We start from the raw sequence: 14,358 nt of genomic DNA, 5'->3' as shown, positions 1-14,358 counted from the left end.
TTTTTTTGGCCGCCCCATGCAGCTTGTGACATCTTAGTTCCACTACCAGGGATTGAACCCGGGCCTACGGCAGTGAAAGCGCAGAGTCCTAACCACTGGACCTCCAGGGAATTTCCAAGGGCAACACTCTTACCTGTCTACCGCCAATCAATACACACACACACACACGCACACACCCCTTCCTCCTTCACCGTGGCAAAGAGTCTAGCAGTGGTCAACACTTTCCTTGAACCACATTGGCCCAGCTACTCAAGGACTTCTCTTCTGCAATGTTCTCTTTCTCTCCCACATCCTCCTCATCATCTCTTTCTTTCTCTCTCCTGGATCTTTCTCAAGAGCATAAAAAAATCTGTCAACTCCCATCTTAAAATACAAACAAATCAAAAATAACAAAATGAAAGAAAACCCTCTCTTGAGCCCATGTTTCCTCCAGCCTTCACTCCTTCACTTCTCTCGGGCTCCCTTCCCAGCAAAACTTCTTGAACAAGGTTCCTACACTCCCTGCCTCCAATTCCTCATTGCCATCCACTCTCTACCCACGCCCAGTGAGTCCCCATCACTCACCCGCACTGTTCTTGTCTAGATCACTGGCTCCTTTCATGTTGCCAAATCTAATGGACACGTCTTGGTTCTCACTTAATTGACTCTCAGTAGCAGCAGCACTGTCTACTACTGGCCACTCTTTCCTGAAACCCTCCCCGCTCTTCCCTTTTAACTTACAGGCTCCTCCTACCCAGACTTTTTGCTGCCTCCTCCCACTTTACGTGAATGCTGAAGGTTGGGGCGCCCCAGGGCTCAGTCCTTGGCCCTCTAAGCCCATCCCCTCTTCTCCTTCTCAGTATCTGGCACATGAAATCAATACCAAAACTTGACAAAGACAACCCAGAAAGAAAAATAGATACAGATCAATGTCGTATCTTTCATCCACTCATTCAATACATATTTACTGAACAACTACTCTTTGCCAGGCAGTGCGAGAAGAGAATGGTGAATGAGATAGACAAGCTCTCTGATCTCAAGAGACTTAAAATCCCATGGCAGATATGTTGGGTTGGCCAAAAAGTTCGTTAAGATGTTACAGAAAAACCGACAGAACTTTTTGGCCGACGAATAGATATAACCAAGAGACAAGATAAGCAGATTGAGATGGATGCAAGCTAGAACACAGAGAGGATTATAGGCTTGAGAGCAATGGGGTGGGGATGGGGCACTGCTCTAGAGAGGAGGGTCAAGGAATGGTGCTCTAAGACAACATATCTGATGAAGCCAGCCGTGCCAAGATCAGGGAAGAATTTTCCAGGCAGAAAAGAACAGCAAGCCCAGAAAGTCCAAGGCAAGAAAGAACTCTGACATTTGAGGCACTGCAAGGGGACCACAGAGTGGCTGGAGAGCAGTGTGTGAAGAAAGGTAGGAAGGGTCCAGGTGGGGTAGGCCACAGTTAGGGGGTGGAGATGTATTGTAAATTCATTGGGAATGTGTTAAAGAGTTTCAAGCAGCATGCTTAGAACTTAATATTTAAAAATTCTCTTGAGCTAACCTGTGGAAATTGAGTTTTATGGGAATTCAAAGGACTAGTTGGAAAATTATCTCTTTTTTTTAACTGAGTCATATGAAACTCCAATAATACAATGATGTATTCATTTAAAAAAAAAAAAGAGCCATCTCAAAGGTACATACCGTAAAGTGCAAAAATCCCACACTCAAAACAGAGGTGAGTTCATTGTCAAGGTTCTTAAATGGGTTACTGCATGCAAAGCCCTCTTTTGTTTTTTTTAAACATTTAGCTTTATCAGAGGTTTTTTGTGTGTGTGTGTGCGCCTCTGAAAAAAAATTTGGCATGGATTCTAAACAAACACACAAAAGATTCTCTAATCTCCTTTGATTCATAAATGAGCTATTTCCTTACCTAAGCACAATTAGGAATGGCTTATTTTCTCAATTTTAAGTGAGTTTCTGAAATATATCACGTGACTCAGAGGATAAATGGAAATTAGAAGCTGTTGCTGCTCTTTCTAGGTTATGAATTATACCATCCTGCTTCTCCTCTACAATTTGCTGCAACCAATGTCTGAAATCTAAGACCACTGCCATGAATTAACTTATAATGCTTAGTGAAAAGGAGATTACCCAACTCGGTACTGTAGCTGATTATTTACGTCAGGCATGTGGTGATCAGCTGGGAAATCCTTTGTGTATTTAAGATATCCATGTAACACTGCCTTCAGGAGAAAAGTAAGATGGGGCCGGGGGTTGCTCTGGAGTTGTTTTCAGATATCTTAACACATATTTGTACCAAATATGTAGAAGGATATCATGTATACACACGCATAGATTATTGCACCCCCAAACAACCACAGGTGAGGAACGTTTTTCGTGTACACACACTTATTCTACTGGCTTTCTGGCTTCATCTCTCCCTCCCCTTCAGATTTTGTGGGGCTGTTTTGACTCATGAATTTTCTAGGCTAATTATTCAGGGGATTTAAGCCTTTTGGGCATTGAGGCTGTGGTTGGTGCTATTTTGACTCTAAGATAAACGTTCTCCCCCATTTCACGATGCTCAAGACCTTTAAGGAGAGGTTTTAAATCCAAAGAAGTGTCTCCAGGGCCCTGGGGACTCAGGGAAGGCTCTCCTTCTCCCTGTGTCACAGACACCCTGCAAGTCGTGGAATTCTGCAACCAAAGCCAACTTCGCCTAGTTTGATAAACAGACACTCATCTCGTGGCATCTTTAGAGCAGAGGTGAAGCGACACCTACACCTACGCACTCGGTGTCACAATCATTGCAGAAATTGTTGGGGGAGATTATAGGGTCAGATATTGCAATATCTCCCCTGCACTCCTGGCTCTTTCCTCTCCTTCCCCCATGCCCTTCCTGGGCTCGAAATGTCCCTTCTTAGATTCAGAAAGGAAAACGACCAGCTGCCTTTTCCCCAAAGTTGTTCTTCTTACACTTTCATTTTTCTGCTCTGGTCTATCGACCTAAACGCTGGAGACACTTTCTTCCCCCACCTACCAGCTTCCAACGCCACTACCTTCCTCACTCCCCTGCTTATCTTTGAGAGTCAACTTTGCCACGTTCGTGATCATTTCTGAGATGTCTTAGTAAAAAGTAAAAATGCCCCCCAACCCTTCCTTTTTCTCTAAGCCGGCATTCCAGCCAGGCTGGGAGGGGAAAGGCCAGCGTTTAGCTGCCTCTCCCCTCTGGGACTTGAGATTTTATTCATTTCCCCTCCTTTTCAGGAATGCTGCCCCCCCACTGCACTTGTAGCAGCAAACAGGTTTTATCCGCTTCATTTCTCCAGCATTTATTTAACTTGTCTCAGCCTTCTCTGTCTTCTCACTCTGTGAGACTGTTTTGTAAGTTTGCATTTGTCATGCTTATCCCAATTATTAAAGAAAAAGGACATTAACTACCATCCAGTGAATTCCCGACCTAGTGCCCTCCTGGTCACCAGAAATGACCTCTTCTCCTTTGGCTCTTAGCGAGCTGGGGGTTAATGACTACATGCAGCAACCATGCAGATTCTTCTTCTTGGTGAGATAATTCACATATTTTAAGAAAAAGGCACCTCCGAGGACACAGTTATCTTAGCCCTTGGTTCTTTCAATAGTTATAATATTTTTAGCAAGATGATCAGCTTGTCAATGAACTTGATCCTTTTCTGAAGAAATTGCTCAAAATGTGTAGCGTCCTCAATGCCATCTTCCACGGGAGGGCCACAACCAAAGGTGGACTTCACAATCTGTTTTCTCGTGGGTTTTTTTTTTTTTTGGCTGCTCTTCATGACAAATTTTTTGTGTTTGTTTTTGTCGTAAAAGCTTTGCTGAATCTAAAATCACCTTTGCGATAACATAGCTCTTCTTTATCTCTCTACCACTGGGTTTAAAAGCACTGCACCTAAACTTTTCTTAATTAGGTGAACTTTTCGAATCCTCATTCATTTTAAAATGAGAATCAGGTTTTCTGCAAAATCTCTACTTAGTAAAAACCAAGGAATTTGCTTTAAATTAGAATTCACGTTCAGTAAGAAAAGACAAACCCACACACAACTTGATGCCTCCAAACAGGACTTTACACCAAAGGCAACAAAGGCAAAGGCGCATTCAAGGGTCCACCGTGGAGAAAGAGGAGGGCAAATGGAGGTGTTCAAAAGAAAGTTACCACGTCCTGGAAGAAGGAGGAGTCTGGGCAAGTACAACTAGAGAGCAATTGTTTCTAAGGTTTCAGAAAAGCTCCCAAGTAATTTGAGTTGGGTGCTGTTTACAAAACACGGTGACAGGAGGGTCACCCGGTTGGTTCTAAGCCTGGCTAAGGAGAAGGGAGTATGCAGCCCCTCTTAGCAAGTGAGGCGAGACCAACTTTGCCCACCACCAAAAAGCCAGCTTTTCTCCTGGGACCCCCAAGCCTTGCCCGAGCCCTCAGCTTCCCTCTGATCATCAGCCTAACTGGGCTTCCTTGGGGGATGGAGATCTGTGCTGCTCAGTTCTGGCCGTGAACTTCTAACCCAAGGAGCATTCTTACCCCATTATGATGAAATCCACAGGGTTCCACAATTTAATTCCTCTATGACCACTGAATGTATACCAGGTGCCGGGGGAGGGGAGGAGGAGAGTGGGGAGACTGGGCTGTACACATGACCAAGTCCCCACTTTCCAGGTCCTGAGGGACTAGCTGAGCAGAGATACATTGGATATGAAACCAAAAATAACACCAGATAGAATAAAGTCAATGGAATAATAGTGCAAATTGCTCAAGGGATCCAGAGGGGAAAAGAATTCGTTCCACGCTGGGGAGAGGAGGAAAAGGGAATGAGAATTTTCACAGCAGAGAAAGGGAGAGGGCATGTTTGGCTGAGAGAACAGCCTTGAAATGGAGTCTGTATTTAGAGACCACTTTTTAAGAGTCTGGCATGGCTGTGGGGGGAATTTGATAATTCGATGGGGGGTGAGACAGACACAGAACCTCCCCATCAAATCCTCTGGGGGGTGGGGTGGAAGGCAGTGAGTATCCTCCATGGGACTTAGGCAAATAAAAGTATTTTTTTTAATTTAAAAGAAGGTTTGCCTGGCTAAGGAGATCTTTGGAATTAGAGAAGGGAATCTATAGATAATGATACTAATACTAGTAATAGTTATAATAATAATAATGGCGGTGATTTGGTCAAACTGGAAGCAATTTAGGACATACATAGTCTTTTAGAGCTGAAGGAACTTTGAAGTCCATCTCCTCTAGCCCACTTTTTTTTTTTTTTTTTTTTTTTTTTGCGGTATGCGGGCCTCTCACTGTTGTGGCCTCCCCCGTTGCGGAGCACAGGCTCCGGACGCGCAGGCTCCGGACGCGCAGGCTCAGCGGCCATGGCTCACGGGCCCAGCCGCTCCGCGGCATATGGGATCCTCCCAGACCGGGGCACGAACCCGTATCCCCTGCATCGGCAGGCGGACTCTCAACCACTTGCGCCACCAGGGAGGCCCTAGCCCACTTATTTTAAAAACAGATGAGGAAATTGATGCCCAGAGAAAAGTCCCTTGTCTCAAATCCACAGCTAGTTAGGGGCAAAGCAGGGTTGGAGCAAAGATCTCTTTCTTCCTAAACCAGATCACTTTCCACTAAAATGTGTCCATCTGCAGCCTCCCAGCTATTTTTCAGAGAAGAAAAAGCAGTGAGGCAGGGGGTGGAGTTTAAGAGGGCTGCCTGAAGTCCCACAGCCACTGGTGGCTCAGACGGAACTCCAACCAAGGACATCAGAGTCATCAAGCCAACACTCTCCTGTAAACATTCTTACCAAAATTAAACCCATTCACAAGGGATGAAGCACGAGACAGAAGAGTGAGTGTGGTGATTAAAGCCCAAGATTGCACGTTTCTCCAATCACGACCTGGGTGAGAAAGACAGGGGCCGCGGGAGTCTGCTTTGCCTCATCTGCCATCCGGCTCCACCACGCACAAGCCAAGCTACAGGGAGCTCTCTTTCTCCACCAAAGGCTTAGCTGCAATATGGTTTAAATTAGACATTTCTTGCCCGAGTAGAACAAATCACTTAGGTTATAGGCTGACAAAAAGGGAACAGTCTGCATGCTTGGAGAGCTTAGGGGGAATTAAATTACGTGCTGTCACTTCAGAGCTGTTCCTCTTTCCTCTCCTCCAGCACCTCTCAATTGCCTGCAGGAGTCCTGGAGCCTTGCGTGCAAGCTGAGCCATAACCCAGGGGCTTAACATAAACTCCGGGCTCTCAGGTCATTGGGAAATAACAGGTATATCCGGTTGGGTCTTTTGTGCTTGTCTGCACGCAAATTAAAAGCTCGTGCAAAGCTGAACTCCTTGGAGCCGCTGGTTAGGGAGAAGGTATGATGCCCTGGAAGAGAATTCTCACACAACCTCCGTGTTTACTTTTTCAGGGATGGGGGTGGAGGACTGAGCTTCTTCTTATGGGAAGTTCGCACCGCTGGGCAGCTGAGCTCAGAAGGGGTGGGATGTGGAGGTGGCCTTGTGCCAGATGATCTGCCGGGAGCAGGGCTCTGAGGGACTCCAGGTCGGAGCTTTGAAGGGGTGCAGTTCTCGCAGACCTTCAGGGAGGGGAGTAGAGGTGGGCACGCCAATGCCTGCACTTCCTGGCTGGTGGCAACAATGACAAGAAGGCTTGCGGGGGCAGAGCTGGATGGGGAGGGGCACGGGATGGGGCCTGACACTAAGGGGAGGGGCCGTGCACCAAGAGCTGTCACCTCCCTCACTCTTTTGAAGACCCCACTGCAATTCAGCTTTGAACCCTCCAGAAGGCTGCTTGGAGTGGGAAAGGGTGTCCTCTCTGTCCCCAGGCTTCCTCTAATGGGAAGCAGTAAGGTTCATGTCTCCTGCCCTTAGGATTTTGTTTACCTGGTCTGACTGGGAAGTAGCAGAGTGTTTCTGGAATCTGGTAGACCTGAATTCAAATTTTAGCTCAGCTACCACAGGAGCTGTGTGACCTTGGTTGATAATGCCAACTCCTCCTGTCTTGCTTTGTCTGTAGAAAGGGGCTTATGGTTACTAGTTACCTTAAAGGTTTGGTTGTGAGGGATTCATGAAATGATTCATGTCAAGTGCTTGGCACACTGCCTGGCTCCAAGTGTTCAACAAATGGTAGTTCTTTCATTATTAGTTGTATATTATTACTGTCACGCTTGTTATTATTGGCAGAGCTGCTAACAAAAGAGCCGCTGCAATTTCAGGATGTGGCTCAGATGCCCTCCTGGCCCTACGCCTGAGTAGGATCTCTCCAACCTCTTCCCCTGAGCCACGGTCTCCCAGCCACTGACTCAGATGTCGCCTAGGCTCCGGGAAGCAGAGACGTGGGTACCATTCTGCTTGCCTCTTCTTCCTGGCCCTGCTTGGGGGTTAAGGTGCATCATCCCCACCAGACCCACCATCTGGGGGTGGTACCTCTGTGATAGTCCAGCAGGGTTGCAGCACTGTTTGAATGTGCCCACATGTGTCTAAGGGGCTTTCCTGCTAAAATCAGTCGCTGGGGCATGACTGCCTCTGAAATCTACCCTCACTCCCACCAACTTCCTACATCAAGACCATAGCTCTTTAAATACTTCTGGATGGATTTTTCTCAAAAAATCATTCTCAATATGTGGTCCAGGGACTTCTTGGGAGGGTGGGTGGTCCCTGAGACCCTCTCAGGAAACCCACAAGGTTAAAACCATGGTCATAAGATATTCTTTGCCTTTCTCCCTGTTATTCTCTCACAAGTTTACCAGGGGTCTCACAGTAAGAGATTAACAAGAATAATTAATAATGAAAATAGAAGAATTATAACAATATACTGTAATGAAAGTTATGTGAATGTGACAAAAAAAAACCCAAGTTTACCAGGGGTCTTTCAGGGGCTACATGACATTTGATATCACTACAGATTGGATGCAGCATTGGATATGAGTATTCATCTGTCTTCTGTTAAATCAGAAATTAAAGAGATTTGTAAAAATGTAAAACAATGTCACTCCTACTAAATATTTTTTGTTCTGGAAAATTTAGATATTTTTCAATATGCTATTTCTGTTAACATGTATTAGGTTTATTATCTTTTAATGAATAAATATTTAAAACTTTGTTCCATTTTCATTTCTAAAACTGTAAACACTGTTAGATATAACTTAGACTAAGCAATAGCTCTTTGGGTTCTGTAATAATTTTTAAGAGTATAAAGAGGTCCTGAAAACAAAACATTTGAGAAGCACTGAGCTAAGATTTTGGCACTGGGCCTGTGAAGTCATCTCTTTGCTCACTTACTTCTAAATAAAACTATCATTTCTGGGAGTTTGGAATAGTGTGAATTTTATAGTAAGTTCAATATAATGCATTTGAATGTAGCAGATCTAGTCATGAAGCCCATGTGGAGGCTGTATTCCAGTTCTCTGCATGTTCCAGCCACTGTTTTAAAGGAAAATTTTCGAAACCCTCCCAAGACTGGATTGTAAATTACAGAGATTGAACTGTGCAGGACAGATACCAGAGGTACCCTCCACCGGGAGGGGAGAGGGCAGGTTTGAATCGCATCTCGCACTGAAACCAAGATGGTTTTGCCTGTTGGGGTCCTGGCCTCCTGGGGGAGTAGGGGAGAGGGGGAGAGGCTTGGGATCACCCAGGTCCTTAACAGGCATGCTAGTGGCAGAGAAGGGTACACTTAGTGTAGAGTTAGAAGGGAGGGGCTTCTGTATAATTCATGACCATAGGCAATCAGTTAAGGAGTGTTTACCGCTGTGGTCTGGATAGGCTTTGGAGCCTGCTGACTTGAGTTCAAATCTTGACCTCTTCACTTGCAACCCGTGAGACTTTTGGCATATAGTTCCTTGTCCCTGGACCTTAATCCTCTTATACATAAGGTAGGCTAACAATAGCGATACTTTTAGGATGATCAGAAGTAAACGAAGTAGTAGGTGTAAAGCACAGAATACAGTGCCTGGCACTTGGAGGGAGTATTAACTCCTTTCCTCTCTGTCCCAACTTGCTTTGTGGTGTTCGGTGCTTTAAGAGGGTAGAGGAGTATGGGCCACGGGCCCAGCCTTATGACTGTAACGTCCGAGGGGAGGATCGTCCTCCCGTTTTGCTGGGCATGGCGCTCTGCACGTGGCACTCAAAATCGTTGGAGTGGTTATTCCTTGTTAAATGAAATGATACGTGTAACCTGATTTTCACCTCTCTGATCTGCCTCAGGGAGCCTCGGGTATCGTACTCAGAGCCCAGCAGTAGGAGAGCACAGAAACGAGGATTGAACCGTGCAGGACAGATACCAGAGGTACTCTCCACCAGGAGGGGAGAGGGCAGGTTTGAATCGCATCTCGCACTGAAACCAAGATGGCTTTGCCTGTTGGGGTCCTGGACTTGTTATTCCTTGTTATTCCTCTGGACTAGCGGGACGCTAGTCCAGAGCCTCTCGTGTGTTCTTGCTGCGGAAGTAGATTTCCATTTTACCCCAGAGCCCCACATATTCCACTGGGTAACCCGGCAACCTGGGAGCTCAGGTGACTGCATCAGATGCTCCCTGAAACAGCGGACAGAGAGCAAGGGGCCTGGTAAGAGGTCCCAGCGCGTGCTTCCACAGCTCAGAACCTGATAAGCCCCTCCTTTCTTCTGCAATCAAACCCTTAAAATAAATAAGCCACCAGGGACTGAGCACAACGTGTAAAGGAAATAGGAACGTTAGTCACCTCCAAAAGTACACACGATTGAATTTGACTTTCCACAGTGGATAAGGGAGCGTTTCCTCCCTTGCAGTTAAGAAAGAAGAGGGGCCTCCCTGGTGGCGCAGTGGTTGAGAGTCCGCCTGCCGATGCAGGGGACACGGGTTCGTGCCCCGATCCCGGAAGATCCCACATGCCGCGGAGCGGCTGGGCCCGCGAGCCATGGCCGCGGGGCCTGTGTGTCCGGAGCCTGTGCTCCGCAACGGGAGAGGCCACAGCAGTGAGAGGCCCGCGTACAGAAAAAAAAAAAAAAAAAAAAGAAAGAAGAGCTGAGAGGCTCCTTGCCCTGCCTTTTGGTCCAGGCTCCCCAGACGGCATGAGCTTCTTCGGTTATTAGATGTTCTGGATGCCCTTGGTCTGACCCACAGTCCACTTTCACCCAGACTTGTACTGGGAGGAAAGAAGGCGGTATCTTCTGGGAAGCGAGGGAACATTTCTTCATTTGTAGGAATCTCCGGGAGGTCCCACGACAGCACTCCCTTGGGTCCTCTCCCATTTGCACTCTGTAGAGTGGTGTTTTCTCAACTCTCCTTGGCAGGGAGTTGCATGAGTGCTGTCCCGGAGCCTCATTCCTGCAGGAGGGACTGGCCCAGAGCCTGGCTTGGAGGAAGGAACCCAGCATGGCCTCACCCAGGATCTTTTGGGAACATGGCATCTTCCTGCCTAAAGAGCTGCCTCTGTACTGAGGGTCCTAAAGCGGAGCTTGTCCAGGTGAGGTGAAACGAGGTGAAGAAGAAGTAGTGTGTGCCTGCCCTCTGGGAGCTGGAGGAAACGCACACTGGCTGTTGGTGCTGAGGTCGACCTTGTAAAGGCAGTAGCAAGTGGCCTCCCCCAGAATAATGATCATAGCTGACACTGTCTGAGCCCCTCCCGGGTGCCAGGCACTGTTCTGAAATCTTTACAGGTATTAGCTCATTTAATCCTCAAATAGGTCCCGGTATGGTCTCCATTTTACCTAAGTGCAAACTGGACCCAGAGATTTGCAGCGCTGGAGTCACTCAGTTATGGGCGGTAGAGGCACATTCAGACCCTGACAGGCTCTGGAGTGGTGCTACTAACCACTCAAGTGCTCAAGGAGGTGGCTTATGTCACCTTAGGCTTCTGGGAGCTGGCAGGTGGGTGACGGTGTGTCAGCCCAGGAGCCTCACACGGAACCAAGCAAACTATGTTTATTCCTGTGAGGTCCAAGTCCTTGTGTGACTCTAATTTTATTGGACAGGAATAAGGGTGCAATAGTAGTACTGGCCCTAGTAGTACCAATAATAATAATGGCTAACATTTTTCTTTTAACTTTTCATTTTATATTGGAGTATAGCCGATTAACAATGTTGTGCTAGTTTCAGGTGCACAGCAAAGGGACTCAGCCATACATACACGTGTATCCAATATAATGGCTAATTTTTATTGAGAACTCAATCTTTGCCGTCAACTATGCTGATTGGTATCCTCACAATATCTCATTTAATTCTCACAACGACCCTCTGTAGCCTTATCCCTCTTGTACAAATGAGGAAACTTGGGCTCAGAAGAGTTAACTCACATGGCCAAGGTCGCTGCTGATAAGTCAGAGAGCTGGGCCTCACACCCAAGAGTGCCTGGCTCCAGAAGCCAAACTCCTAATTATGTGTTATGTTGGCTTTACTGCTTTTAATCTCCTCTGGAGGATTAGACAAGCCCAGAAGGCACTTGGGCCTGGGCCCAGGGGCCTGTAAAGGACTGTCATCCTCTCAGAGAGGATATCAAGGCAGGCTGAGGTCACTCTCCCACCCTGGCTTCTGTGATGTCTTCCACAAGGATGTGAAAATCCGGAATGTTCCCCCCTAATGTCTTACTGGCTTTAATCTGGGGATTTCCCTCATCTGTCAAGAGGAGGAGACGATCTGAATACAAGCATATATAATTCTTTAAAGTAAGGTACAGGTCTGAAAGACAAGTAATATTTTTGTTTTGTTTTCATTCTCCATTTGCAAAGCTAAATTACAGCAACAGTTCTTTGTAGAAGGAAAAGTATTTTCGCACGTGCTACTTGGTACAAAACCCCAGGCTCAAGATGCAAACTGGCCACCTTCTTGGAAGGCAATGAGGTGGTAGCAAGACACTTCAAAATGCACATCCCCTTGGTTCAAGCATCTCCACTGGGGAAACACTTGCAAATGTGTAGAGAATTGCACGGAAAAGTGAAGTCACTGCAAAGGAGTCTACAATAAGTTGGAAACAACACAAACGGCCATGGAAGAGAAATGGTTAAATAAATTCTGTTACCGTCATTACGCAGCAGTTTAAAAGCATGCAGTAGATGTATACCCTCTGTTGAGGTCACCAAGACAATTGTTAAGTTGAAAAAAAAATCACTGAACAGTAATTTTGGTATGATCTCACGTGTATTAAAAATACATACATATGTACAAACATATGCTGTACATAAATGGAAGACACATGGTTCCTGTGGCTACATCTGAGAAGGGGTGGGAGTATGGGCTTTCCTGTTTTTCTATATGTTCTTATATACTGATTGAATCTTTTGCAACAAGAGTCTGTTTATATACTATATGTGTGTGTTTTAAGAATTTACAAAAGAGAAAAATAATATATACAAGTTGTATAATATATAACATTATATATGAAATATTTAAATATATGTAATACTGTGGATGTATAATAATGTGGATATATAATGTAAACCACAGTCCAAAGATTTTTGGCCTAGAAGTAGTCCAGAGTGGGCCAGTGGTCACCTGGCCACTAGACTTGCTTTCCCCATATTGTTTTCCTACTCCTGTTCTGGTCTCTGGCCCTCAGAGCCCATGACAGTATCAACATGGCCTCCATGGGCTGGAAGCTTCCAGATATGTTTAATAGGAATAAATGTAAAATCTCATATTTAGTTTTTTAAAATCAATTGCATACGCGCAATTAAAGACTCAGAATGGTATTAAGTCTTAAAAGGTAAAGACTTCAGTTCATCACAAGTTTGGTACAACAGTGGATGCAGATACCTTAAAATAGTCCCCAAACTTAGTCTGCATTAAAAGAAACACTGTGGGAAGTAACCACAGCTCTCTGGGCTGGACAGGATGTCACCTCTGGGGTATTGTGTTTAGTTTCAGGTACACACTTAGGCATATTGAAGAACCGCTTTGTCCAGAAGGCACAGATAACCTGGGTTAAGTACCAGAAATCAAGTTATTCAAGGAATGATTGAAAGAACTGGGGCATTTCTTAGTTGATGGGGGATGGCTCAGTGGCAGCACAAGAGCCATCTTCAAACACATGAAGGGCTGTTGCGTGAAAGGGAAACTAGTCTTGGTTTATGTTACTTCAAACGGAAGCTTTAAGTTCAGCAGAAGGCAAGAACATTCACTCCAGATTCTTTCTTAATGTTGGAAAGAACCTCCTGACATCCAGAGCTTTCTAACCAGAGCAGTCCAACAACATGACAGGACAGTGTTGAGAAATCAACACTTCGATAGGAGGATGGAAAAATCCTGCTGGGGGTTGATGGTCAAAAAGCCAATGTATAATTATCCAGCCCTCATGTTCTCTTTTGGGAATGTGTAGGGTAGGAATAACTGCTTTCGCTATTTAACTACCAATTATTTTCTCAAGCCCTGGATGTGACTACAGTTTTTGTTTTTGTTTTTTTTTTTTTTTTTTGCGGTACGCGGGCCTCTCACTGTTGTGGCCTCTCCCGTTGCGGAGCACAGGCTCCGGACGCGCAGGCTCATCAGCCATGGCTCACGGGCCCAGCCGCTCCGCGGCATGTGGGATCTTCCCGGACCGGGGCACGAACCCGTGTCCCCTGCATCGGCAGGCGGACTCTCAACCACTGCGCCACCAGGGAAGCCCGTGACTACAGTTTTTGACCTGAATTTTTGTCCCTTTGTGGAAAGAGAAGAAAACCTGTAAGGGGATATAGATCTAACCCTAAAAAATAAGAGTTAACGGAGAGAAAGAAGACTGGAATCTGGATCCTCAACCAAGAATCCATCCCAAATCTGGAAGCTGTACCAGTCAACATGTCCTGGCTAGATACTGTGATTTAGCTGAACCCAAATGTACATTGTGTCTTTTTTTTTTTTTTTCCTGGTACTTATTGTTGCTTTATGCATTTTCTTGGTAGCCTGGTAAATACTTATTTTTGTGAAATAAAATGAAAAACAACATCCTTTATCTACGTAAAGATTTTCTGTGCTTGATCAAAGAATTAGGAAAGTAAAGTTTTTCTCTGTTGACCAAAGTAGAGGACAGCAGCCCCTCAGTTCCACTGTTACAAAGGTGACTTTCAGGAAGTGAATGGAGGTGGTAGTTGGAGCCTGTGGAACAGATTTGCAAAAGCAACCACAGACTTGGCATCCCCTCCCTTCCTATAGAAACAGTGCTGTCTATTATTATTATTTCTGAGTGTCACTGATGCCTTATTTACATGCATCACCATTTTTTTACAAACTAGATTGGGGTTTTAAAGGGAATACATAGGGCAATATCTACAAACACCAAGAATGTTAAGTACTGCATCTCTATTTCATTTGGAAAGGAAAAGATTCCCAAATCAAACCTGTTTTGATTCTTGAAAGGAAAGGTGGGAGAGTTCATTCATGGCAGCATATGGTTAGACAAAATCCTCTGTAAGAATGCA

The sequence above is a fragment of the Mesoplodon densirostris genome, chromosome 14 (genome assembly GCF_025265405.1).
Source record: "Mesoplodon densirostris isolate mMesDen1 chromosome 14, mMesDen1 primary haplotype, whole genome shotgun sequence".
Taxonomy (NCBI): domain Eukaryota; kingdom Metazoa; phylum Chordata; class Mammalia; order Artiodactyla; family Ziphiidae; genus Mesoplodon; species Mesoplodon densirostris.
Note: the sequence above shows the minus strand (reverse complement) of the source record.